This window comes from Neophocaena asiaeorientalis, unplaced genomic scaffold, assembly GCF_003031525.2.
Source record: "Neophocaena asiaeorientalis asiaeorientalis breed wild unplaced genomic scaffold, Neophocaena_asiaeorientalis_V1.1 scaffold188, whole genome shotgun sequence".
Taxonomy (NCBI): Eukaryota; Metazoa; Chordata; class Mammalia; order Artiodactyla; family Phocoenidae; genus Neophocaena; species Neophocaena asiaeorientalis.
This window is the reverse complement of record NW_020174156.1, coordinates 789,117-816,475: the sequence shown is the minus strand read 5'-3', so window position 1 is coordinate 816,475 and position 27,359 is coordinate 789,117.

Genomic DNA, 27,359 nt, shown 5'->3' with positions numbered 1-27,359 from the left:
AGGGTGGGTGGGAGGGAGGGAAATGCAAGAGGGAAGTGATATGGGGATATATGTATTGTATAACTGATTCACTTTGTTATAAAGAAAAAACTAACACACCATTGTAAAGCAATTATACTCTAATAAAGAAGTTAAAAAAAGTTTCTATATTAAAAATATATAAGTGATGTTGGTAATGATGAAAAACTACTCTAGTATGATCATTTTTATTTTCTTAATCAGCCACCATTGAATTTGATTCCTGGATTACCTGAAAATTTCCTTCTAAAATATATTTTACTGATGTCCAGGAAAAACTCCACTCTCCCAACTCTTAGTGATTCTGGAATATACCCAATGCACTTCTGGTCTCATCACTGAGTTGTATGCTTAACAAAATCAGTTGTATTTATTCTCAAAACATTCATTTGCCAGTTGTAATTAACATTGTAATTATGCAACTCAATTATTACAAATACTAATAAGAAATGTGTACAAAACGGAGGAGTTTCATCTGTGAAAATTAGGTCAAAACCTTTAGGTCAAAACTCAATAAAGACAAGTTAGTAAAAGAGAGGAGGTGCAGATATTTTTGCTTCACTAACCCAACATCCATTCCTAGACCCTTCTCCATTCTGAGACTTCTCAATAGGGATGGGATCAGCTAAAATACGAGCAAGTTGATGTAGTCATCTGGCACAGTTCTGGCAAATGAGATATAAATATTCATTAATTGGTGGCAAGTAGGAAAGTTTTGCTTTCCTCCTAAAGAGGGCAGATGTCCTTAGAACATGATCTTACTATCTGAACCTGTGGCAGCCATTTATGACTATAAGGAAAAGGCCATGAGACGTTCAGAGAGAATGCTACTATCTTAATGGCACCTGTCACCTAACTCCAGATTTCTTGTTTAATGAGACAAAGGAAGGAAGAAATGGATGGAGGAAGGTAAGAAGGGAAGACAGGAAAGATGGAGAGAGGAAAGGAAGAAAGGAAGGAAGGAATTTGCATAAGGCATAGAAAGATTCTTTTGGCTATTTGCAGTTGAAAGCATTCCTCCCTGATACCCAGTAATGGTTGGGGAAGAGGTGGAGAGGGACTCAGAGCATTTTTCATTCAGATTGTTTCATAATTTTCTTGAATTATGTTCCACTATGAAATTAACAAGATTGCAAATCATATGAATGTAATGGACGCAAGGAAGATGGGATGTATGTAAGTCAAATTAATGGACCCAGAATATTAGTGAATAAATATGTATTAATTGATATTGATTGATAGATACAATAAAAGTTAGGTATATATGCATCATTTTAAAGATTTCTCACTTAAAATTATTCTTTTAATAAATCAACAAATGCTGTCCCTGAAAGAATTAAATAAAAGAGCTCCCACTATTCTCTCGGAAAAAAAAAAAATCAGTCAAAATGTCAGCAAGATTCAAAAATCAGTCTTTAAAATGTAAACATTGTGTATTTTCATCTCAAACTTTGGAAAAGTTGTAAAAAGGTAAATCAAAAGAGGAAAATTAAGAAATTTGAAAATTAAAATTAACGAATTTCAAAAGTTAAGTTAAATGAGATAATGTGCAAACAAGTATTTCAAAAAAACTTTAAAATACTACAGATTATTCGGTCTTCTTATTACTATAAAACTCTTAAAGATGTTTAAGAAAAGATCATTTCTGTTAATGCCTTTCAAACCAATTAAGGAGTAATTCTTGACTGTTTCTTAAGTAATATCTACTGTATTAGAATACTAGACTTTAGAATTGGAATTTAGACTTGAAGGGCCTAGCCCAACTCCCCAGTGTTAGCAGAAGCCTGGTCTAAAACATCCCTACAGAGAGGTCACGAAGGATTTGCTTACACATTCTACAATAAGGATTCACCTTATGAGTAAACTGGTCCCTTTTTGGGAAACATAAGCAATGAGAAATAGCTTTTTTATATTAAGCATGAATCTGCCAAACTATAATTTCTGTCAGTCTCAGTTTTGCCACCAGGAGTAAGACAAAGGTAAGACTACTCCTTTATCCATTTGATAGGGTTCTCTGTTCTATTCCACCCACCAGTTCTCCAACTTTCTTATTTCTGGGATAATATCCACTAATTTTTTTTTCAAACATTTCTCACGAAACACCTTTTGGATAAATTTCCACCAATGCTGCCCTCCTCTGGGGATGTTCCATCTGTCAACGAACCAGACCAGGATTCATAAACTTGGAGTTGACCACAGTATTTCCAAATACAACTTACCAACCAACAGATAAGTGTCTTTTGAGTTTACAATATCTCCTTGGAAATTCTAGACATTTCTCTCTAGCATCTTCCTTAATATAGGTACCTAACACCTATCAATGCAGCCTAAGATTGTGTTCACTTTTTTAATTTCCATAAGTCCTGCTACTTTTCTATGTATACCCTTTGTCATGAGATTCTCCTTTTATTTTTGAGTTAGTTTTTGAGTCTGAGTTCAAATGATCAGTCACAACTTATTTAGTTGAACTCTCATTTTCTTTTATATAATAAGTGCACTGGTAGCTACTGTTGGGTGGAGGGCATTTACAAAGGACCAGGATCTGTTCTAGGTATTTTACATATACATTATCTGTCACCTACTCTATAACATAACAAGGTAAGAATTATCACTTGTTTTAAAGATGAGTAAATGGAGGCTCAAAGAATTAAAGTACATGGTTCAAAAGACATACACAGATATGACTATTCTGTGTATCTCTTTTGGTATCTTTCATCTTCTTTTTCCAAAAGATATTGGAAAAGGGTCCAAAAGAGGTTTCAACATTTCTCTTAGAGCCGTGCTATACAAAGAGTGCATCAGCATCACCTAGGCAGAATCTCAGGCTCCAAACGAGCCTTGCTGAATCAGAATCAACATTTAAACTGAATCTCCAGGAGAGTCATGTATGTATTGCAGTTTGAGAGTCACTGTCTTAGTAGAGACAACCTGTACCACCATCTGCTCAGATATCCACTTCCTTTCCGTAACAGAGGATCATTTAGGTGAATAGTACTGGTCTCTTGTTCTTCTGCAAGGGCGCTAATCCTGGGTTATACATGGGTCACAGTGTAAAGTCAATGCTCATGTGTGCTCAAATGTCGTGTGTCCTTAGATCTGCCTGCGCACATACAGTTGCTTTCAAATCACTGGCCCATTCCCCTAATTATTGTTACAGATGTACACGTACCAAATCACCCTACTCCCCACCCACCCCCTCCAGCATACTGTCTTTCTGACCTGCCTGGTAATAAGTGTGCCAGGCAGGCCTTGGACTTTGCAGTTGGCCAGGTAACCATTCAGGGTCTACTTGATACACTCAGATTTTCTTCTCCAGGAGATCCCAAGGCCTAAAATTGAACTTGGAATAGGTGCTGCTGTTTGGTTTCAGATCAAAACTATATTCTCCAAGATAGTTTGACTGAAGACAATTTATGTGTATAACTGAGGAAAGAGCACTAGGATCCCATCCATTAATAAAACATATCCCACAGCCCACTTGTGGCTGGTAGCCTCTGTGTCTTTTGGTTAGGGGGTGAATATTAGGCCTCCTAACCACTTTCTCCCAGTACTACGAGGGTACCATAGGAACAGGGCTTATGTACTTCTCAGAATCTCCATCAAGTACTGTATCTCAGATAATTCATCACACAAGCATTTTAAAAATGGTTGAATAGTTCCCCATATTATCTGAAATGACATTCCCTGTACATGTTAGATTAATTACTTGCCACATGATTGATTAAGTCTGAACGCCTTCAAGTCTCTCTAAAATGCACTTCAATAATTTACATTTTCATAACTGACACTTTCAACCCCTGTCCACGTATCAAGCATGGAATCAGAGATTTAAGTAAATGAAATTATCAAATTGGCTTGACTTCTGTAAGACAGTTCGATATACTGATTTCAAGTAAAAACATTCAAGTATACAAGTGTCTTTATGTGTTTAACCCTCTGCCTTCAAAATTACTTGGATTTTAGTTTTGCAAAATTATATCTTAAATGATTAAATACTAAATTTAGGTTAAAAAGTCACAACTTCATATTTGGGAAGGTCTGAAATTAGAATTTGGGTCCCAGATATTACATTTATTAACTCTATAACCAGGGAAAATAGACTTATTTTTTAAATTTAATAGCTAATGATGAGAATAAAATGAGATAATATGATGTTTTTGCTATTAAAATGTAATGTATTATTTACATTGAAATGCATTATTCTATCTCAAGGAATGCATTAGGCCATTATGTAACAAACTTCCAAAATGTAAGATTTAGTTAAAAATTCAACATATGCTGGCAATCAAAAATAATAATAATGGTAATAATAGGTAACACTTACATAGCCCTTTTTATTGCCAGAAACTCATCTCAGTACTTTATGTGTATTATCTTATTAAATACCCTTAATGTAATACAGGTAGATACTATTATTATTCCCAATTTACAGATGAGAAAGCTGAGAGACATGGAATTTAAGTAATTTGTCCAAAGTCATAAATTAATAAGTATAAGAAGAGGGTATGATATATATATGTAACTATAACTAAAACTATATCTATATAGATAGCTAATGTATATATATATCAGCCAAGAATCACCCTAAGTGTTTACTGGGCCAATAATATTAATCTTAAAATGTATTAGTATGCTATTCAAATTGATTTTTGAAATTTTCTCAAGGTTTTAAAATGCTAACTTTAACTGTGCGTGACATATTTCCCTTTAAATATCACAAAATCTACTCCCCTCCTGTGAGACCCACAAGATAATTTTCAGACACAGTCTTGGATTGTATCTCTGTGTATAATAAAGCCTATAATTTTGATGTGTTAGGAAGCTGAGGGATAGTGGCAAGTGAAAAACCTTATATTAAATTGTGAGTATATAATCTTATTTTACCCCAAAATGATAAACAAGTTTTGGTACAAATTCACATAGGCTCGAGGACCACAGATTTGGGCAACTGGCATAAAAACTTAACTCATGTGGGAGGATATGTTTAGAAATGGAAAGCTAGGATAGATTGTTAGACTCATAATCCAGAAATTGCCAGAAGCTAAAGGAAATGGAATAGTTTGGAATAATAGCCAAGTCACCCATTTTATTTCTAATCGTGCTTTGATAACCCCGATGTTTATTGCATTTGCAATAAACTGAAAAGAAACTTCTTTCACAGCTGTTTAACATTAGGAAGATGTCCTTTAATGCATGTGACAAAGACTTCTCATATAATCACATGGATGTTGGTCTTAGTTAAATACAGGTATACAAGAGGAAGAGAATTGTAAGATCAGAAAAACGATTAAAAGAAACCATTGAATTCCTAGAAGCTTTCTGTTCCTCTTCCATATAAATGCAAGGTAATTCAGTCAGGTCTTGTCAATTATTAATGCAATGTTTTTAATGCATGGATTATGAAATGAAGTATTCCGTGTCTGCTGGCTCTGAGTATTGGATCTGATTTTTAGATTTGCCCATTTCATTCACTAGAGGCAGAGAAGCAAGGATGGAGAACGAGAGAGATAAGGGCACACACAGGGCAGACAATGGCGGCCAGCAGGAGAGGAGGCAGGAAACTAAAGGCAGGTGGTGGAATCAGAGGCTAGAGGAAGCTAGATGTAAACCCCACATCCTTTTGTTTGTCTTTATTTAAAACCCTGAAGAAGAAGAAAAGAGAAGCAGTTAAAAGAGATTATAAAATAGCAAGGTTTATAAGCAATTTTATTGCCTAACAGACTAGCAGAAGTTTACAGTATGATTGGGTTACTTAATGAAAACTCAAAGAAACATTATGAGAAATGCTAACTTTTTAACATAAATATCCGAAATTTTCTAATGGTATACTTGTGTTTGTGTATGTTGGAAGAGTCAGCGGTTTAGGCAAAGGGAAAAATGCTTTAGAATAACAGAAATTATCTCAACTACAAATAAGACACAAGCCACTATGGGAATTAAAAGGCATGTTTAAATAATTATGTGGGGCCCTTGCACGGTGCTACAGAAAATACCTACTGTTTCTCCAAAAGTTGTGCCTACTATATCGATGCTATAGGAAATGAAGTTTTTGAGGTCCAAGTCTGAGCAAAGGGAATCAAATGATTTTATTGTCACACAACATTTTGAAACTGACCACACTGTAATGACTTTTGGTTTGCAGTTAACCAAGCAAATAATTTGACTCAATTTATATGTTTATGTTGATATAGTAAACACAATTCAAACAGCACCATAATAATAGAGTATCTTGAAATCTATTACAACAAAACAAACCATGTAATTACACATTTATGCTAGTTACTTCTAGACAATAGGACATATGCATGGAATACAAATGTTCAGAGCAAGATTGGTAAGCTCGATGAAATAAATGCCCAAAATGATAGGGGTCACTACTTCAGATTGTTCTCTCTTAGGATCACATCCTAAGAGAAGCAAGTCCATCCTTTTCTCTTATGTAAATTGATGATATTGGCTACAATAAAAACGACAGACAAGAAACTTTGGAAGATGCAGAGTAGGAAGATATTTGATTAGCTTGGAGTGAAGTGCAAGTCTGCTATTTGAACTGAAGACTCATGCACTCACTGATAACAGCAGCCTACTTTTACTATAATAATTGAACAATTTCCTATTTTACCCTTCTACTCTTTCTTGACCCTATCTTTTATTTTTCGGCCCAGCCTCATCTAGACATTCAAATACCAATCCGATTGGTATTATTCCATACTATCATGCTTTGAATTTAAATCCAGTGAGCTTATTCAACAATAAAATATCAATGACAACAAACTTGGTTCTGTGAAATATGAGCTAAAATATACTTTATAATCATAATCCATAAAAGGAAAAACTCCTATCATAATTTTAATAATTTAGCCAAGAGTATGGAGTCCTGAAGGAAAAAATGAAATCAGCCAAGTTCCTAAGTGTTTCACTTTGGCTGCATTACCCTCACCACCAAGCTCTGCAGATGTGTAGCCCTCACTCACTGTGCCTGCAACATCAGTCACTGTTGCCTGGAACCACACCTTGAAGAGGAGGTCACAGATAACCAACACATTCTTAGACATCACCATTTCTTTACATTTGGTATCATTTAAATATTAACATACTAACAATTCAGAAGAGAAAAAAAAAAAAGCATGATGTAGCTAAGTTTCATGAAACTATTCCTAAACCTTAAGAAACAATAGCTCCTAGACTTTCCCATACTACTTCAGTATCTTAATTGGATTCCATGATCATTTTAATGCAAACATACTACATTGGACTATTGTGCTCCTTGACAGATTTTTATTTTGAAAATGAGTGTTTATATTGCTAAAATAAATTCAAACTGAGACTTCCAGATGTTGATATATGTGCACAGGTGTCTACACTTCCCCGCCCCATATGCCCACTAAAAATAAAAGCTAGTATATAAGAATAAAAAAAACTTTACATGTGGGCTCAAAACCAAGAAATGGTGTTATTCCCAAGCCGGAAACATCAGTGCTTTTCAACAGTCATGCAACTAGACTGAAGAAGACACTGAGGTCAATGTTTTGAGCCCTGAGTAAAATTCTGCCTAAGAAATAAGTGGAGTAGCTTCTAGTCGATTCCCCACAAAAAGCCCTTTACTCAAAGAGGTTGTAGGTGAGAAGAGCTACTTGGGAGATAAAATAATGAAACCAAGAAAATTACCATCATGATATAATTATGAACTGCTTGATATTGGAATGACATAGAACAAAATGCAAATAACTATTGTTAGTTACAAGCTCTATGCAAATCTCAAAAATAAGTCTTGAAAGAATAGATGTAAAAATGAAACATAATAATTCAATAAAGTAAAATGGATTTAGCAATCAAGATTACATGAATAAAAACTGAAAGTAATACAAGAAGTGAAGGGAAAAGATATTAAAATTTTTACCTGTATAGGAAATAATCAATGCATTCAATATAGAAAATGACAATGATTATAGGACACAGCAAAACTGCAGCTAAGATCATCCTTTAAGTGATTCATAATTCTAAACCTACAAATTGTGTAGAAAAATAACCACAAAGATGTAAAATATAGGAATAGAAAAATAAATGTTATCATATTTTGTTACAAAATAAAGGAGATCAAGCAAATTGAGGGAAAGATAGTAGAACTGGTCTGGGTTCTCACTTAGAACTGAACTTGTCAAAGAAGTACCAGTGGAAACATGAAACAAAGAAATACCACAGAAACCTGAAATGTCCCATGTCTTCAAATATAATTCAAAGAAAAGTTTAGTAATTATCTAACTAGATTGTTAATATTGAAAAAAATAAATAAAATTTATCACAAAACATGTAGATTTTATTTTTTTTTGAGCCTTTGAGTTTTAATACAAACTTCTTTAAGGAAATGTTTATATCTGATTTATTTTTGTAATTTGCCACAAAGTATGTAGCACAAGCTAAGCACTCAAGTATTTGAGGGACTGAATGAAAATTCATTATAAAAACGATTTAAATTTGTTTCTGTGCACTTCTTTACAAAGGTGAGTTTATAATCTGAGAAACATTTAAATTAATTTAAAAACCATTTGTTCATGCATTTATTCAGGGTATATATGCTTTAAAAAAATTCAATTCTACATTGTATTTATAGACCATTAGTTCTATTTATTGAATGCTTACCAAGTGATTGGCCAAGTGGTTAAGGCTGAATTCCAATGAGTGGTACAGAGGAAAGCAGGTCATTGTGCTTTCCAACATATTACATTTCCAACTACAAACATGACAAACTTTTCTGGGAGGAAAAAAAAAAAAAACTGCCCTTTTTCTTCTATTCTCCACACAAAGTGAGAATGATCTTTTCAAAACATGAATCAGCTCATGTCACTGCCTCACTTTTTAAACCTTCTAATGACTTCCCATTATACTTAGGATCCAATGCAAACTTCTAAGGCTTTTTCAAAGCCCTCTCTTACCAGGCCCCTGCCTACTCTTTAACCTCATTGTCTCATAGCTCTTTTGTCCTTGGTTACAACTTTTCAGACTCCCTGACATTCTTTTTTTTTTCTTCCTCAAAAGTTTCAGAGTCTTAGTTCTTGCAATTTTTTCTGCTAGGTACGCTTTTTCCCATGATCTTCACATTGCTGATTTCTTTCTATCATTTAGGGCTCAGGTCAAATACTAAATCTTCTAAGAGGTTCACCCTGACAATCCTATCTAAAGAGGTCAGAGCCCCAGACCCTCCCTCTCTGTGCCATACCCTATTATATTTTCCTCTTAATACTGATCACCAGTCAATATAATCTCATGTTTATGTAGTTTTGTTTGTAAATTATCTGTCTCCCTTCTGTTACATTCCATTAAAACCTAAGTTCCTTGGGACGAGAGATATTACATGTATTGCTCACCCTTTTATCCACACCTAGAACAATGAAAGGTGCTCAAACGATATTTGAATGGATGAATGTGAAAGTCATTTTATTTTTTTAACTTAAGCCCAGAAAATAACTGGCCAGGGTAAATTTGAGGAATGCATATAGTAGCCTACTAATAACGATATAATCACTTCAATTTACATAACAATAATCATATATGCTTAAGAAGCAACCTTTTAGTATTTAGTTAAGTGATGATGACACTAATCACAAGATTAATGAAGACCATCTAAATCGCATGTAATTAATTGGACACTGATAGTGCTCAGTGTTGTTGAACAGCCAAACTGTGAGATGTTTGAAGCAAATCTCTAGTCTTACAATTAGTGACCTTTCCCTGGGTCCCATCAAAAGTATCAGTAGCAGAAGAAATCAGGCTTTGGAGGGCTTACGCAAAGAGCACTGTGAAAACAGATCTTTATATAAGCTACAGGATCAGGATTTTGGAACTAATAGAAGACAGAGATGTAGCCTGATAATTAGAGTGGTGGTCTAGTTCAAAAATGTCTCTGGTTTGTCTGCTGTTTATTTGGTAGGTGGGTTTATATGTTTGCTTACCTGTGAAAGGAACAGAGGAAGTGGAGTACTTTTTAAAGACATTGACAAAGGACCCAATAGAAATGGAATGGTAATACAAAAGAGGAAGTGAATGAACATCACTCAGTGTCAGCTACAGTCCAACTGGGACTTACATCTGAAATACATGATTAAATTTTCACCTCTCAATTTGATTATCATCAACTTCATCTAGAAACATTTATCCTTTCTGAACAGTCTTCCAGATGTATGGAAAAAATTAATATAGCTTTCAAATGTGCATTTGTATTTCAAATCCTTAGAGCCTGGCACCAGGAGAATATGGCTATCCGACTAAAGATATTGACAAAATTAGTCATCCTCAATTGGTCCCCTAGGTCATTAACAAATATTTACAATATGTAAGAACACCCCATAGCAAGGTAATTATTTTGTGTCATTTTTTATAATTGTTTCATGGACATACTGTTACCAAAAATAAAACAACAACAGCAACAAAACTCTCTGACCTCCCTATAATCAGTGACCAAAACCTATATTTAAAGTTCTCTACAGTGTTTGTATAGCTTTGCATTTTTATTAAGAACCACCCCGCACAAAGAGATAAGGAAAGAAATTGTGTTGATTATGAAAGTCGGTGGTACATTATATGGTTCGGAAACTCAGATGTCTTACATAAATATAGATGGAGTATCATGTGTTTTGTGTCACCTTAAATCCAAGAAGAAGACAGTTTGTTTTCTGAATTATTCCCAATAAGCTATTAAAGCTTTATGGAAGAAAGAACTAAATATTGTTCTCATGCCTAAAATCTATCACAGTAAAGATATTTTAAATAAGTGTAAATGATTAAAAAATTATATTATTTAATTTACACATGCTCACGCACCAAAGGCCTTCCCCCAAATCTGAAATGAGATGTGACAGCGGATCTAAAAGAGATATTAAATTTCAATTCTCCTTCTATCTCTTTTTGAAATCTTCTTTTTCTCTCTTGTTTTTATGTATTCTTCTCTGACCCAGATTTCCAGAGGAACATTCCAAAGACAAGCAACATGAGAAGGTGCTCAAATATCTATTGAGCACCTACCATATGCCAATGATTATTCAAAGAGCTTAGGATACAGCAGGAATAAAACAAAGACTCTTCCCTCACAGAGAACAAGTTGGATAGACAGGAAACAAATCATAAACAATTGATAACAAAATAAACAAGTAAATAAAAAAACGAACAAAAAGATTAGAAAGTTGTCCTGTAAGTTTGGTACAAACTAATTGAGGAACAAACCCTGACCTGAACGGATGTAAAGTTATTTATATACTTTATTTATCTCATTATGTGAATATCCATATGTTTCACTGTAGAAACATTAACGTGTTTGATGATGCTGTGAGACCCAAAACCCCACTGAAGCTAGTGTATAATATGTGGGGTGCATCATATAATCTTCCTAAAATCCAAAAAGTTCCACATTCCAAAACACATCCAGCCTTTTGTACAAGGGATTGTGGACTTAATGTAAAAAGTAGAGTGGGGAATGGAGATTGCAATTTTAAACAGATGGTCAGGGAGCCCAAATGAAGTGGGTTGGATGGTGCCTTCCCTCCTCCAAACATATGTCTCCTAGGAAATTATGATTGTAACCTTATTTGGAAATAGAGTCTTTGCAGGAGTAATTAAGTTAAGGATCTTGAGATGAGATCATCCTGGATTTGGGGTGGGCTCTTAATCCAATGACAGATGACTTATAAGAGAAAGAGGGAGACTTGAGGCACAGTTACACAGAGAGGAAGGCCATGTGAAGATGGTGGCAGAGACTGGAGTTATACAGCTACAAGCCACGGACAGCCAAGGATTGCCAGCCACCACCAGAATCTGGGAGAGAGGCATGGAATGGATTCTCCTTCAGAGCCTTCAGAAGGAATAAACCCTATTGCTATAGACTGAATGTTTGTGTCCCTCCCAAAATGCGTATGTTGAAACTTAATCCCCGATGTGATGATATTTGGATAGAGACTTTGGGAAGTGATTAGGTCATGAGGGTGAACCCCTCATTAATAGGATTATTGCCCTTACAAAGGAGACCCCAGAGAGATCCCTCACCCATTCTGCCATGTGAGGACACAGCAAGATGACAGCTGTGAACTAGGAAGCAGGCCCTCGCCAGATAAGGAATCTGCCCATGCCCTGAGCTTGAAACTTTCCAACCTCTAGAACTGTGAGAAATAAATTTCTATTGTTTATAAGCCAGCTAGTCTACGGTATTTTGTTATAGCAGTCCAAACAAACAAAGACACCTATCAACACATTGATTGCAGACTTCCAATCTCCTGAGCTGAGAGAATAAATTTCTGTTGTTTAAAGCCACTTAGTCTATACTAATTTGTATGGCAGCTCTATGAAACTAATATACCTAATTAAGAAAGTAACCATTGAGCAAAGACTTAAAGTAGGTGAGGGAACAAGCCAAGTGGATGCCTGTGAGAACAACAATCCAGGCAGAGGGGAGAGGTAATAGAAAGCCCTCAAGTAGAGGCATGTGAGGAATATTTTAGGATGGCTACTGTGGCTGTGTTGAGAATAAGCTGTAAGAGGGCCAAGGATAGAAACAGAAAATCAGTTATGACACTAGTGAAATACTGCAAACAAGAGATGCTGGTATGGAGACCACAGTGGTGTTAGTGGAAGAGACGTAGTCAAATTCTGGATGTATTCTGAAGGCAGAGATAATAGCATTTCTCAATGAATTAAATGTAGGCTGTGATTAAAAAAAAAAAAAAGAGGATTTTTTTGTTTGTTTTATGCTTTTTGTTTTTTTAGACTGAACAACTGGAAGAATGTAGTTACTTCCTACTGAGATGTAGAATACCAAAGCATGTCTAGGGGAGACTCTCAGAAGTGTAGTATAGCTTGAGACATCTATTAAATACCCAGGTAGAGATGTTGAGTATGTAATCTGCCATATGAATCGGGTTCAGAAGAAAGGTCAGGAGTAGAAATGAAAAGCTGAGAGTTGCTAATATAGAGATGATATGAGATCTCTAAAGAGGAATCAAGGCCTGACCCCTGGGCACTCCAACATTAAGAGATTAGATATAAGTAGATAAATTGGCCAAGGAGATTGACAAGAAGCTGCTAGCAAAGTAGGAGAAAACCAAGAATCTGTGGTACCCTAAGGCCAGGGATGGAAAGAGGGAAGAGTAATCACTGCTCTCATATATCAAGTAGGGTAAGGATTAATAATTAACTAATGGATTTAGAAACAAAGGTAGTTAGTGACATTGATAAGAGTAGCTTTGGTGAATGGTCTGAGCAAATCCCTGATGAGAATAGGCTTTAGACACAATAAGAAGAAATAAATAAGAGGCAACAAATGGGGACAATTATTTAAAGGCCTTTGGCTACAAGGAAGTAAGAAAAAAGGGCTATAGCTGGTGTGATGAGAAGTTAGGCCAAGAGAAGTATGATTAATTTCTTATTCACTTGATTTTCTAACTATAGATTTTAAAACTTTTTTGAAGCAAGTTATCATACAGAATGTATTGCTAGACTTATAAAAATTTAATACATAGAAATTTTGAAATCATATAGAAAAGCAAATAATTTATATTTCAAAACTGTTTATGAAGTGTTTACCTCAAGAGGGAAAAAAGAACCCAGAAACGTTTAAACTAAAAAAACAAAAATGTCATGTTATGAGATCATAACCAGAAGCCACTTAAAGACAAGGTCATTAAAAATCAGAATCTGATTCTTTCTGCTTTTAGATTGGAGACTGTATTGTGCTGATCTACAGTAAAGGGGATTAACTAGGAAATCTGGCTTTGACATGATTAAGGAGCAAAATTGGTTTTCTTCTTTATCTTTGCAATTAAAACTATCTATAGTCAAGGTGTTCTTTAATAAAATAGACTTATTTATTCTGCATGCCACATTAACAAAGATGAAAAAATATACATAGAAGGATATGTATTTAGTAAATATATTCATATTTTAGAGGGACATATATAAAATAATTGAAAGCTCTACTTAAGTGCTGAAAGGCTATCTATGCTTTTATAAACTCAAAAAACCCAATGCTCTTTTGGCTTGTCCTAGGCTGGAAAAGCTATAAATTCTTTTTCATGCACAGTTACACAAAATAACTCGAGCTAAATATGCTTATTGAGACTGAAGCAAGATAGATAGTAATACAGAATTGTATACAACAAACATTGAAAGCCACAAAAGGCCTGCAGGAAAGCATGGCACTGGCACATGGAGCTCTCTTTTTACTCGTTCTTTTAATAAAAATGACAAATAGACACATGGTTCCTCTTTCATCTAACCGGCCAATTTTTTTTTTTTTTAACATGTCTTCTGAGACACACTAATGAGAAAGAAAGTCAGACATCAGATTTACTGTCTTTAATGAATAGCAGAAGAGGGTGGTGGGGGGAAGATGAGGAAATATCAGAATTAACCTTTCCTTGCTGTGCTGTGCAGGGGTGGAAAGAAGAGAACAGAACAGATATTGAGCTTACTGCCAGAAGCATTTCAAGGAGGCTAGAGAGTCATTCCATGCTCATAAACGGATTAAACAATCATCACATATACTAGATATAGAGTAACATGGTCCTTCCTGATCCCAGGAAGCAAAACCTATCAATTAAGATGCTTTTAAAAATCTAATCCAGAGCATGAAGTTTTTTTGTAATGTTTTTGATTTTTCACAGGGACATGTTCTCTCATGCAATATTAGGCAGTTTTAGCTGGCTAGGCCATAAATTTTCTTTCAGGCAATAATTCAGCAGTTTGGTTAAATCCCAGGGACTAGGTCCATTAAGGTGCAAAAAAGTTGAAAAAAAAAAAGATTTAATTGGACACAAATATTTGCATTAACTAAATATACAGAAGTCTTTCATCCAAGTTCTCAACTTGCCAATCAATAATTCACTACATTCTCAGTTCAAGCATTGTGTTTAATCATTTAAATACTATTTTTTTCTCAAAGTACTTTCTGACATTTGTTGATTTTTGAAGAGCTTATTAAACTGTGCCTAGATATTTATCATTTTACTATATATCCAGAATTAACTGCAAAGCCATTATAAAATCAGATGCTAAGTAACCAAATGTGAGGGTACAGTATATCACTTTGTGTTCTTCTTTAAGTTCATTTCATGTCACATATTTACATAAAACTTAACATTTAAATAGACCACTCCTGGTTTTAGAAGAACCCTAAAATGTCATCACCTATAACCCTGAGTCTCCTCTGTATCACCCCTAACAAGTAGTAATTCAACTTAAGCAGGATTATATCTGTTTACAAGGAATTCACTGTCTTTTGATAGTAAATATCTGTTTCTTTTTTCTTAGGAGAAAATAATACCATCTTTAAATTCTATAAAAGTCCTTCCTTACATTCAGCTAAAATCTCTTGCCTGGTAGCTACTATCTATTGGTGTTTGTACTTCCTCCTTGCAATTCTACTTAACGATTCTAATTAATATTCTACCTTACATATCTTCAAACACTTATTTAGATAGCTATAGACACTAAAAGCTATGGCTCTTTAATCTAAGAAAATGTGTTTATAATGAAATGAATCCTAAAAACTAAAGTTGAAAGGTGATAAAAAGTCCTGGAACTAAATAGTTGTATTCAAAATGATGTTTTTCTTTTGTTTGGGGGCTTGATTTTTCTTTTGTGGGGGTGAGGGGACTTTTTCCAGGTGCCTAATATTGGCAGGGTTGAGAACTGAGCAGAGACTGAGGAAACCTCTCTTTACTACACATTCTGATTTATGAAAGGAAATCTCAACTCAAGATAACTGGAGACCAATTTAATCTAGCTCTAAACATATATTAATCAACCTCATAAATTTGTTAACTATTGTATTGAATTACCAAGGTACAAAGCTTGGTGAGGAAAGGAGGGAAAGGAATATCTACACAGATGGAAAATATATGGAATCGAGCTGAAAGGTAAGAGTCTAAGTCATTGGTTGGAATGGTATACATTATGGGCTGAATGTTTGTGTCCCCCAAAATTTATACGTTGAAGTCCAAACCCGCAATATGATGGTATTTGGAGGTGGGTACTACCTTTGCGAGGTAATTAGGTTTAGATAAGGTCAAGAGGGTAGGACCCGCATGATGGGATAAGTGTCCTTATAAGAAGAGAGACATAAGCTCTCCCTCTTGCTGTGCCATTTGAGGACAGAGCAAGGAGGCAGTCCTCTTCTAGCCAAAAAGAAGGCTCTCAGTGGGAACTGAATGTACAGGCACCTTGATCTTGGACTTCCCAACTTCCAGAACTGTGAGAAATAAACATCTGCTGTTTAAGGCACCCAGCCTATGGCATTTTGTTATGGTAGCCCAAGCTAAGGCAGCACACAACTAAGACCACAGTCCAAAATACCTCCTCTTCAGGCCATCCTACAAAAGATGGCCATTAAAATGCAATAAAATAGAGAAAGATAATAAATCATTAACTTAGTCAATAGCATTTGTTTGGCTATAAAGATTTTCAGGCTGTGGAATTTCACGTATGACCCAGTGAATAAAGAGGTGAAATGAGACCTCATTAACCTTAAAATACCAATAGATGTCATCAATATGATATTTTTTAAGGATGTAGAGCAGGTGTTACCATACGAAAATAAATCTCCCACTTATGCCTGAAATTCCATCATTGCAAATATAATAACCATTTACTGTGAAGGATTTTATTGGATCATTTTATGCAAAGTATCTTAAGAAGGGTATATGATGGGAGGAACAGAGGGGGAAAAAGGTTAGAGGGTGGTTAGCCATGTTAGAAAGAAAATGTGGCAAAAAAGTTAAAGAGTAAAATCAAAACCAAAACACACTTCAGCTATTCTGCAGTTGTTGTCAATGAGTCCTGTATCTCTCACTATATTACTCTGATGGAGTCTTAGAAAAAGAACCCAAACCCTTTTCAGTATCCTTTCCTACCTTTGCATATACAATAAAGAAGAAAAAGATTCTTACTACATTTTTGTGTAAAATGTATCATTCTGCTAAAGTCCAAGATTATTTGTGCTATTAATATCTGATTACATTAAAATGAATATATAGTATATATTATAACATATGTGTTGGGAACAAGTCTGATAGAAATATTAGGTTTTTGCACAAGTCACAAAATATACCTTTTATTCCTTCCAAAAATATTCAGGATTTCACTTTAATCCATTTTGAAGTGGATTAGTAAAAGGGAACTTACAAAACTTAACTATTAATATAGCACTAGAGCATTAATATAGCACTATGCTTATTTCTCCTAAGCATTTATGTCTATATTAGAAATATAGATAGCACTTTCATATATAGTTTTAATAGTCCAGTAAAATGAAAAATAGTCAAATAACACTCCATCTTAATCCTCACTGGCAATATATTACTTTACTTTGAGATTGCTTTTAAATGCTGATCAAAAATTACCGAAAATTCTTTGCTATCACAGTTTTTTATACTTCAGATTAGAGTTATTTTAGTCATAAATTAGGGGGCACAGAATGATTTTTTCTTAGAATATAAGACATTTTTTTTCCTCTGGAGAAAATTTAGTAAGTCTTAACAGGAATATATTGGGAAATAAAGTGAATTAATTTTTCATATTAAAGGATTTTAGGAATCATTTTAATGCTGTTCGGATTATGCATTCCTTTGAAAATCTGATGAAATCTATTTACCCTGTCTCTTTAAAAATGCACGTGAGGGACTTCCCTGATGGCGCAGTGGTTGGGAATCCGCCTGCCAATGCAGGGGACACCGGTTCGAGCCCTGGTCTGGGAGGATCCTGCATGCCGTGGAGCAACTAGGTCCATGAGCCACAACTACTAAGCCTACGCTCTAGAGCCCAGGAGCCGCAACTACTGAGCCCGTGTGCCACAACTACTGAAGCCTGCGTGCCTAGAGCCTGTGCTCCACAACAAGAGAAGCCACCGCAATGCGAAGCCCATGCACCACAACGAAGAGTAGCCCCCACTCACCACAACTAGAGAAAGCCCACGCGCAGCAACGAAGACCCAACGCAGCCAAAATAATTTAAAAATAAATAAAATAAAAAACTTTGGTGTGCTTACAGTTCCTCAGAAAAATAATTTTTTAAAAAATGCACATGAACACAGAAATCCTTAATGGGGGCAGGGGTCTGTCAACTGATGCTCTATGGAAGTTTCTGGAAATCCATACTGTTCTTAAATTTCTATGCAAATGTTTGTGGGTATATACATGGTGAACAATTATTTTACTTATCATCTAAAATCTACTCTTTTCACTCTTGCTTTTTGATTATTTTTGAAAATTAGTGAGCAAGGCAATGGTACTCATATTAAGTTATTTTATTACATGTGAAATAAGTCAGGCATCCTACAAGTGGAGAGGTTGATACCAAGGGCTAACTGTGTTCTTAAACTGAATTGGATGACACTGGATTTTTTTCCAAACATGAATTTTAACAAACCAGATTCTCTGTCCTGCTGGCAGCTGAATGAGTTGTTCAGCTGATGTGAGTCAAAAACTCATATCACCCAAGACAGATGCTTATTGCATCTACTCATATAAATAGGACATTTGTAAAATATCTAAGTAGCAAAAAATATACCTTACATTGCAATGTAAGGTATATTTTACATAGACTCCTAGTCTTATTTTTCCTGAGTATTCACATTCTCAGTGATGATTTTATATGCATACAGGTTGTCATCACACCCCAGAATCCTAGGTATAATCTTGAGGCCAATATTTGCCATGACATGTCATTCATATAAAATGCTTGCAGTCATACAAGACACGCTTTGTCAACCTGTGCATTCTTAATCACTTTGCTGTACACCTGCTGCAATGCAACCTGTCAATTTGGCAGGAAAGAGAGCCAGGAGATCCCCATGCTGCTTTCTTGTCCACTATGCAAGTATTTTAACTTGGCTTATTAAGTACCAGTAGGGGAGAGTGAAGTCGAGAGGCAGTGATATTCTGTTCTCATATAAGAGCAAATTTATGAAGAAATCTGATGCTTTCCACAAAAGCAACTCACCTAAACTGTGGTTAACATCTGTGATATGTGTACATGTGCTCACATGCAATCTGGTGAATGGGCACAAAGCCTTCACTATACAGGCCCACATAGGCTGAGATGAAGTAAAACGTCCTAGTACCATCTACTCTGTTGACAATTTAACTAGCCTTAAAACTCCACTGTAATCAGTGGGCAGCAAACATGTTTTATACTAGCCCGGAAAAACAAAGTCAGCACTCCAGTAGCTACTGTTTTTTGGGCACATGCTATAAACCAGTGTTTGAAATTCTACAAACACACTAGTCATGCCAGCATGCCCTGCACAGCTGGTTTTGTATCCCTCCAGTAACCTTTCCACTTATTTGTTTAAGGAGGAATCAAATATCACCCCTTTGCTTAAACTTCCCTCTTTCCATTCATTTGCTTCCAGGCAAGGTGACTTGCACACATATAGTAAATTAAAAGCTGATAATAGCTTTAGACATTGTTGTGAGAATGAAATAAGATGACTTAATAAAATTCCAAGGATCAGTACCTTGCATATAGTAGTCTTGCACATATGTCTTTTAAAAACATGAACTATTATAAAATGCCTAAATCCCATGACTAATATTTGCTCAAAGGCACTAAATTGGCTAAGGCACCTTATCTCATATACTTATTATACTACCTTGGAGAAAGTTATAAAGCGGATGAGAGATTCTGCACCTATCATTAGCTTCTGTCTTCAATGTCTAAGATTAAAACAAAAAATAAATCCAGGGTTGAAAATTTTGCTTAAACCTGCCATGGCTAAAAACTGACCACCTATTACCTATCTTTACCAGATTAAATCCCTAATATGTGCAAAACTTTCAATCAAAGCTGGATGACAGCCCCCAAATTAAAGCATAATTGGAAAAAATAGCACTTTTTTCATAAATACAGACGTGTATATTATCTTTCAAAAGTTACATTATGAGTTTTAGTTTTATATTTTATATAAAACTAAAATAAATAGATTAGTGCTAACCACTGCATCCAGAACCAATATTAAAGGCATTAGATTCATGGAATACTAACAGATTCTTTAACCAATAGAGTTAATTACATGGTGAGTTTGGAAGAAATGGGTAGGGAAGAAATGGATGAAGATTACTACTCATTAGTTCCTATTGTGAAGAGGTAGGGGGTGCCTCGTGGCAAGAAAAGTCAATACAGATTCCCCGCTGATGCTCTCAAAATAGCATCTTTAATGGCTGGGGTTATAAAGATACTGAGGCTCCCAAACTGACCAAACAAAGCATCATAGCATCAAAGTTAAATGACCATACATTTAACCAGATTCTGAAATTCAAGAGGGGGTAATTACAGAATGTCTATCAGAGAACTCTGAAGATCCATAAACAACATATTCATATATATACATGTATGTGTATGTATTTATATAAACATTTTTTTCTGTTTTGTATTATTGTGTAATATCTCCCATAGCAGATCATGAGTTGCTGTTGTCCATGACTCATTGAATTTAGCTTCAGTAGCTCCTAACACTATGTCTGGTACATAATCATACAGCAGTAAATAGTTGTTGAATCAACAAATGCTTAATACTAAATTTGGTATGTTTAAATTTAAATATAAATCTATTTTAAATGCTCGAAACGTGGAAGAATTTTCAACTTGTTGAAAATGGCACTGAAGGAGCCTATTTCATTACATGAGTCAGACAGACCTAGGTTTGAAACCCAGCTCTACCTCTTAGTTCCTATATAACCCTGAGAGAGTTACTTAACCAGGCTGAGCCTTCCATTCTTACATGATGGATGTAAGGCTTCAATCTGGCTATATAAGTAGAGTGTTTATAGCAATGCCCATTCCCCAATAAAAGATCGGCATATAGTAACTATTCTCTCCTCCTCCCCCTCCCTCTTCTATCCTCCTCCTCTTCTTCATTATCATCACCATAGATGCTAGATATCTCTTTAATTTTAGCAGAATGGAGGGTTTTACCCATTTTACTGATTTGGTGTTAAAAATTGTGAAATAATTACTTCTAAAATGATCATCACAATGTTCATCACTCTATAAGCACTGGAGAACCTTAAACGTGTTAAGTTAAAAAAAAGTTTTCTGATTAGGCCCTCCTATTTCTGTATTAAAATGCTAGAGATAATCAAGAGTTCCACTAGTGAACAGCTTTTTCTTAAAACAAGGTAATATATTTCTTACCTCAATTGTTCCTAGCTTCCAGCAGAAAGATATTTAGAGATGATCTTTAAGTCTCTTAACTTTTAAGTTACTCAAATGCAACCAAAATATATCCTTAACTGTACCTTTGATTCCCCTGAAATTCTTCATTTTTAGTCTGTCTGGCATCCTTTCACTGGCTACAGAACAAGAAACAAACAACTTTCTGATGCCAGATGCTGAAGATCAATAGCTATTTCCCAAAGTTTATAGCATAATTAAAATGTGTAAGAGGAATAATTTTCTCTTCAAACCCTAAGGCTAAGCCCAGAATTATTGACTAAGTCAAAGTTATGTGGTGTAACATTTTTTATTGTGTTTATGGATAATATAAAGGAGTTTATGGCTTTTACATGTAATTTGTTAAGTTAGAAACACTGAAGAGGAAATATTCCCTACATTCAGCAAAGCATCAATTGTTTAAAAACCTCTGGTATATTTTGTAGAGGTAAATCTATATTCCTTTATACTGGTTTGTGGTCACCTAAAACTTCAAACTTAAGGTGAATGGTCAAACATTCTTGAATTTAGTAGAACCCATTTACCTCAAACTACTTCTTCAGAGCTTTATCACCTTCAATAAAAGTGCCAGGAATGTAGATATGATGGAAATATCATAAGGATGTGAGGGTAGGTAGGACAAGAGGAATCATGATGCATCCAAACAGAAAACATTATGTGTATACATCATGCTATGTGAGTTTTTATAAAATACAATATTCATAGAAAAGAGAAGATATATCAGCTATAGAATGGACTCTTTTCAATAGTAAAAATTAACAGTCACTAATTTTTGCATATGGATATAAATGGTAAATATTTAAAACACTCTCCTTGGACATCCTAATTTCTTTTAAAGTAGCTCTTTTAAAATGGTACTTACTCCTGGGAAATGCAGCAGTTAAGAAGCAATAAAGTCATATATGTCCTAGATTTAAATTCTAGCTTTGCCTCTTTGTGGTATTTATTAAATGTCCAATGGTATTACTTATTCTTCTCATTATTATTAATGATGCTAATAACATTATCATACAAACCCTGACGTGAATCACTGATTACCCAAGAGTCTTGAAATCTTTGAGTGAAGAAACATTGATCCCAACCTCATTTTGCTTTCTTCAAACAAAGTCAAATGGAAGTGCATCCCCCTCATCCCAAAGTCCCATACATTTGTCACATTCCTGCTATACGGCTAGTGGTATGTATTGGTGTTTTGCAAATGTTACATAGATGAGAAGATACCACTACAAAAGCTGATTTGCAGTCAAGCCTAGGTGTTCCATTGCTTTTCAAAATCTGGATGGGGCTTCCCTGGTGGCGCAGTAGTTGAGAGTCCGCCTGCTGATGCAGGGGACACGGGTTCGTGCCCCTACAAAAAAAAAAAAAAAAAAATACTGGATGGATTTGTAATGAAATGTGGTCTCTCTTCTAGTTCTGCTATAGGGCAGTGGCATGCAATCTGAAGAACACTAGCTAGAGTAGGCTTATTGGGTGTGCTAAATGAGGAAGCCTAAGTATTCCAAAATAACCATCTATAGCTAAATCTGTAGACAAGCCAATAAAACACACACACTCACTCTCACACAAACTCACTCATGTCTCTGTGAAAACTAGCTTAATAGTCAGCCTGCTTTTCTTTTCCTCTTGCTTTCCCACATTCACTGACAGTATCTCCTGTCTAACGTGACTGAGGCTGCTTCTGGTCAATCCTTTTATTTACCTTTCGTGGATTCAATACCCCACACCCAGCCCCACCCTAACTCTTGGCTGGATGACTCATCCTTTACTGCAAAGATGCAGGCCATTGGCATGAGTTCCATCACCCACTCTTCTCTGTAACCCGGGGAATCTGTCATTAATTATACTCACTCTTATTCTTCCTTATAGAAAGAAAGCTGCCCTCCTGCTGTTTAAAGTGGTTCTAATGATCAAAGTCCTCATCTTCATCGGACACACTCCTTCTATTTTGGCACCTTCATCCCCTCCCTCACTGACAGTGTTTCCTCATTTGCAAAAACTGGAAATTATACTTAACTCACAGAACTGTTGTGATGCAATTGCCTCCTTTGTTCACTTTTCTTTCTCCAACTCCCTAACAACAGTCATTTCCCAGGGTACAACTATTGAACTTCTACTATTTTAAGCTCCTTAGATTTTATAATTTTGTCTCCTCCTTTGACCTCGTTCCTGATTATTTTTGAATTGTTTCTTCCTCATGTCTCACCTTAATTCCAGGCTTGAATCACCAAGTCCTAGCTACTCGACTATTCCATCATTTGACATATTTCACCCTTCTTATTTAGAAACCACCGCCTCTCACAGTGTATTTCCCCCAAAATTCTGTCATCTGTATCTTCTCTCTCTCCAATGACCCCATCTCACTTTCTTTCATTTCTACTCAGATTTAGACGTCAGTGTTTTCTAGACTCTACCATCAGTCTTCTCTTCTTACTTTAACTCCCATCTCTGTACAATCTCATCTATCCAAAATGTCACCTATGACTTAAGGTTTAATAACTTCCAACTCCTTAATTCCATCCTAGCTCTCTTTCTCAAGGTCTAGTCTCGTTTTAACAGTTTAAGTCCTGGACATTTTCAACAACTAAACTTATAGCTTAAAATCATTTTTGTCTAAAGAAGTCTCATATTTCTCTCCCCTAAACGATTCCCCATCCTACACTCCCTAAATCAGTTAACAATACTACTCTCTCTGTCACCTAAGCCAGAAAACCAGTTTTTACAATCTCTTCTTCCTTCAGCATTTAATACGAGCAAACACCAATTTAACCTCAAGTATCTGTCACATTTATTTTTTGTCAAATCCCATCATTATCACATGAACTCAGCTCTCCATCACTATGAGATGATGGACAGTGATGAAGATGAATTAGAAATAAAGCAGAAGGAAAATATAGTCACATAATTATTTATATTTGTATTTATTGAGCATATGCTCCTCATTAAATGGTTATGAATATTCAATAAAATAATAAATGTTGAACACCTGAAACAGTCCCTGGCACAGAGTATACACTTAAATGTTCTCTTCCATCAGCACCATCATAATAGTTTCATACTTGGACTCTTTGAGAGCTCATCAAGTTAACCCCAACCAAAGTCACTGTAACACAGAACCAGAGGAAATGAAAATGAAGAAGACTCTGCTCCCCATATCTTAGAATAGAAACTCTATGTCAACTATCATTCTGGAAAAAGATCTTTTCCAATTTTAACACTTTTTTATTTGTCAATTTTTAATTAAGTCTTCTTGTTTCATTCTGCTTTGTCTTTACCATGTTAAGTGACTGCTACTTTATGTTCAACTAATTTTCATGTTACAACAAATGTAAATTGGCTACACACAAATATTTTGCATTTTATGTTTGTTTTTTTCTGAGCATATTAAACTTATACTTGTTGAAAAATATAGTACATGTCAGCTATGGTTCTAGGCTAGAAATACAGCCAGCCATGGTCTTTTATCTCAGGGAGAGAACATTTTATTGCAGGGAAATAGGCAATAAACAAATATACACTCCCCCCCAAAAAAAACAGGGCTTATGGTAAGATATTTAAAATCAGGCATTAAGACAGAGATGGGCTTCTTTAGTTTGAGAGGCTAGAGAAGGAATCACTGGGATGATATTTAATCTGATGATTGAATGACAAGAAGGAACAAACTATGGGAAGTTCAGCAGACATTACCAGTAGGCAGAGGTTTTAGTGGGGAATCGCCTTAGTGTATTTGTTGGAGGGGAAGAGAAAAGGCCAAGATTGTTGTGAGATTCAAATAAGCTTAGTAAATTTCCACTTAAATTTAGTACCCAATGAATACTGGGGTTTTTTTTTCCTTTTTATTTATGTAATTATGAAAACAAATTATTTACTAATCAACCTATGAAAATGAAAATTTCATGTGATGACTACCTTTCTACAACATTCTATTAACCAATGTCATTAGGAATTATGTAAAAGTATTTTGATAAATATAACTTAGCACTTACTAATTTCTAAAAATGTAAGCAATATTACTAGTTTTGTAATTTAGAAAAAAGATGATGCCTAAAGGAAATCCATAGAGATCAAATGATAAACTGACAATATTATAAAATATGAACCTAAAAATGATGAAAACTCAGACTCAAGAATGAAAAAACAGGGGGAGAAGCTTCAAGATGGCATAAGAGTAAGACGTGGAGATCACCTTCCTCCCCACAAATACATCAGAAATACATCTACGTGTGGAACAACTCCTATAGAACACCTACTGAATGCTGGCAGAAGACCTCAGACCTCCCAAAAGGCAAGAAACTCCCCACGTACCTGGGTAGGGCAAAAGAAAAAAGAATAAACAGAGACAAAAGAATAGGGACAGGACCTGCACAAGTGGGAGGGAGCTGTGAAGGAGCAAAGGTTTCCACACACTAGAAGCCCCTTCGCGGGCGGAGACTGCGGGTGGCAGAGTGGAGAAGCTTCGGAGCCGCGGAGGACAGCACAGCAACAGGGGTGCTGAGGACAAAGAGGAGAGATTCCTGCACAGAGGGTCGGTGCCGATCAGTACTCACCAGCCTGAGAGGCTTGTCTGCTCACCCACCGGGGTGGGTGGGGGCTGGGAACTGAGGATCTGGCTTCGGAGGTCGGATCCCAGGAAGAGGACTGGGGTTGGCTGCATGTACACAGCCTAAAGGGGACTAGTGCGCCACAGCTAGCCGGGAGGGAGTCCGGGAAAAAGTCTGAACCTGCCTAAGAGGCAAGAGACCATTGTTTCAGGGTGCAAGAGGAGAGGGGATTCAGAGCACCACTGAAACGGGCTCCAGAGAAGGGCGCGAGCCGCGGCTATCAGCGTGGACCCCAGAGACGGGCATGAGATGCTAAGGCTGCTGCTGCCGCCACCAAGAAGCCTGTGTGCGAGCACTCTCCACATTTCCCCTCCCGGGAGCCTGTGCAGTCCGCCACTGCCAGGGTCCCAGGATACAGGGACAACTTCCCCGGGAGAACGCACTGCTGCCTCAGGCTGGTGCAACGCCACGCCGGCCTCTGCCACCACAGGCTCGCCCCGCATCCGTACCCCTCCCTCCCCCAGGCCTGAGTGATCCAGAGCTCCCAAATCAGCTGCTCTTTTAACCCCGCCCTGTCTGAGGGAAGAACAGATGCCCTCAGGCAACCTATATGCAAAAGGTGGGTCCAAATCCAAAGCTGAACCCCAGGAAATGTGGGAACAAAGAAGAGAAAGGGAAATTTCTCCCAGCAGCCTCAGGAGCAGCGGATAAAATCTCCACAATCAACTTGACGTACCCTGCATCTGTGGAATATCTGAATAGACAAGGAATCTTCCCAAATTGAGGAGGTGGACTTTGGGAGCAACAATATATATACTTTGTTCACTTTTTCTCTTTTTGTGAGTGTGTATGTGTATGATTCTGTGTGTGATTTTGTCTGTACAGCTTTGCTTTTAACATTTGTCCTAGGGTTCTGGCTGCCCATGGTTTTTTTGTTTTGTTTTGTTTTGTTTTGTTTTTTAAGTATACTTTTTAGCACTTGTTATCATTGGTGGATTTGTTTTTTGGTTTGGTTACTCTCTTCTTTCATCCTTTCTTTTTTTATTATTTAAAAAAAAATTTTAACAATTATTTTTTATTTTAATAACTTTATTTTATTATATTATACTTTATTTTATATTATCTTCTCGTTTCTTTCTTTCTTTCTTGTTTTTACCCCTTTTATTCTGAGCCGTGTGGATGACAGGTTCCTGGTGCTCCAGCCAGGCATCAGGGCTGTGCCTCTGAGGTGGGAGAGCCAAGTTCAGGACACTGGTCCACAAGAGACCTCCCAGCTCCACATAATATCAAACAGTGAAAATCTGCCAGAGATCTCCATCTCAACTCCAAGACCCAGCTCCACTCAATGACCAGCAAGCTACAGTGCTGGACACCCTTTGCCAAACAACTAGCAAGACAGGAACACAACCCCATCCATTAGCAGAGAGGCTGCCTAAAATCATAAGGCCACAGAAAGCACAAAACACACCACCAGACGTGGACCAGCCCACCAGAAAGACAAGATCCAGTCTCATCCACCAGAACACAGGCACTAGTCCCCTCCACCAGGAAGACTACACAACCCTCTGAAACAACCTTAGCCACTGGAGACAG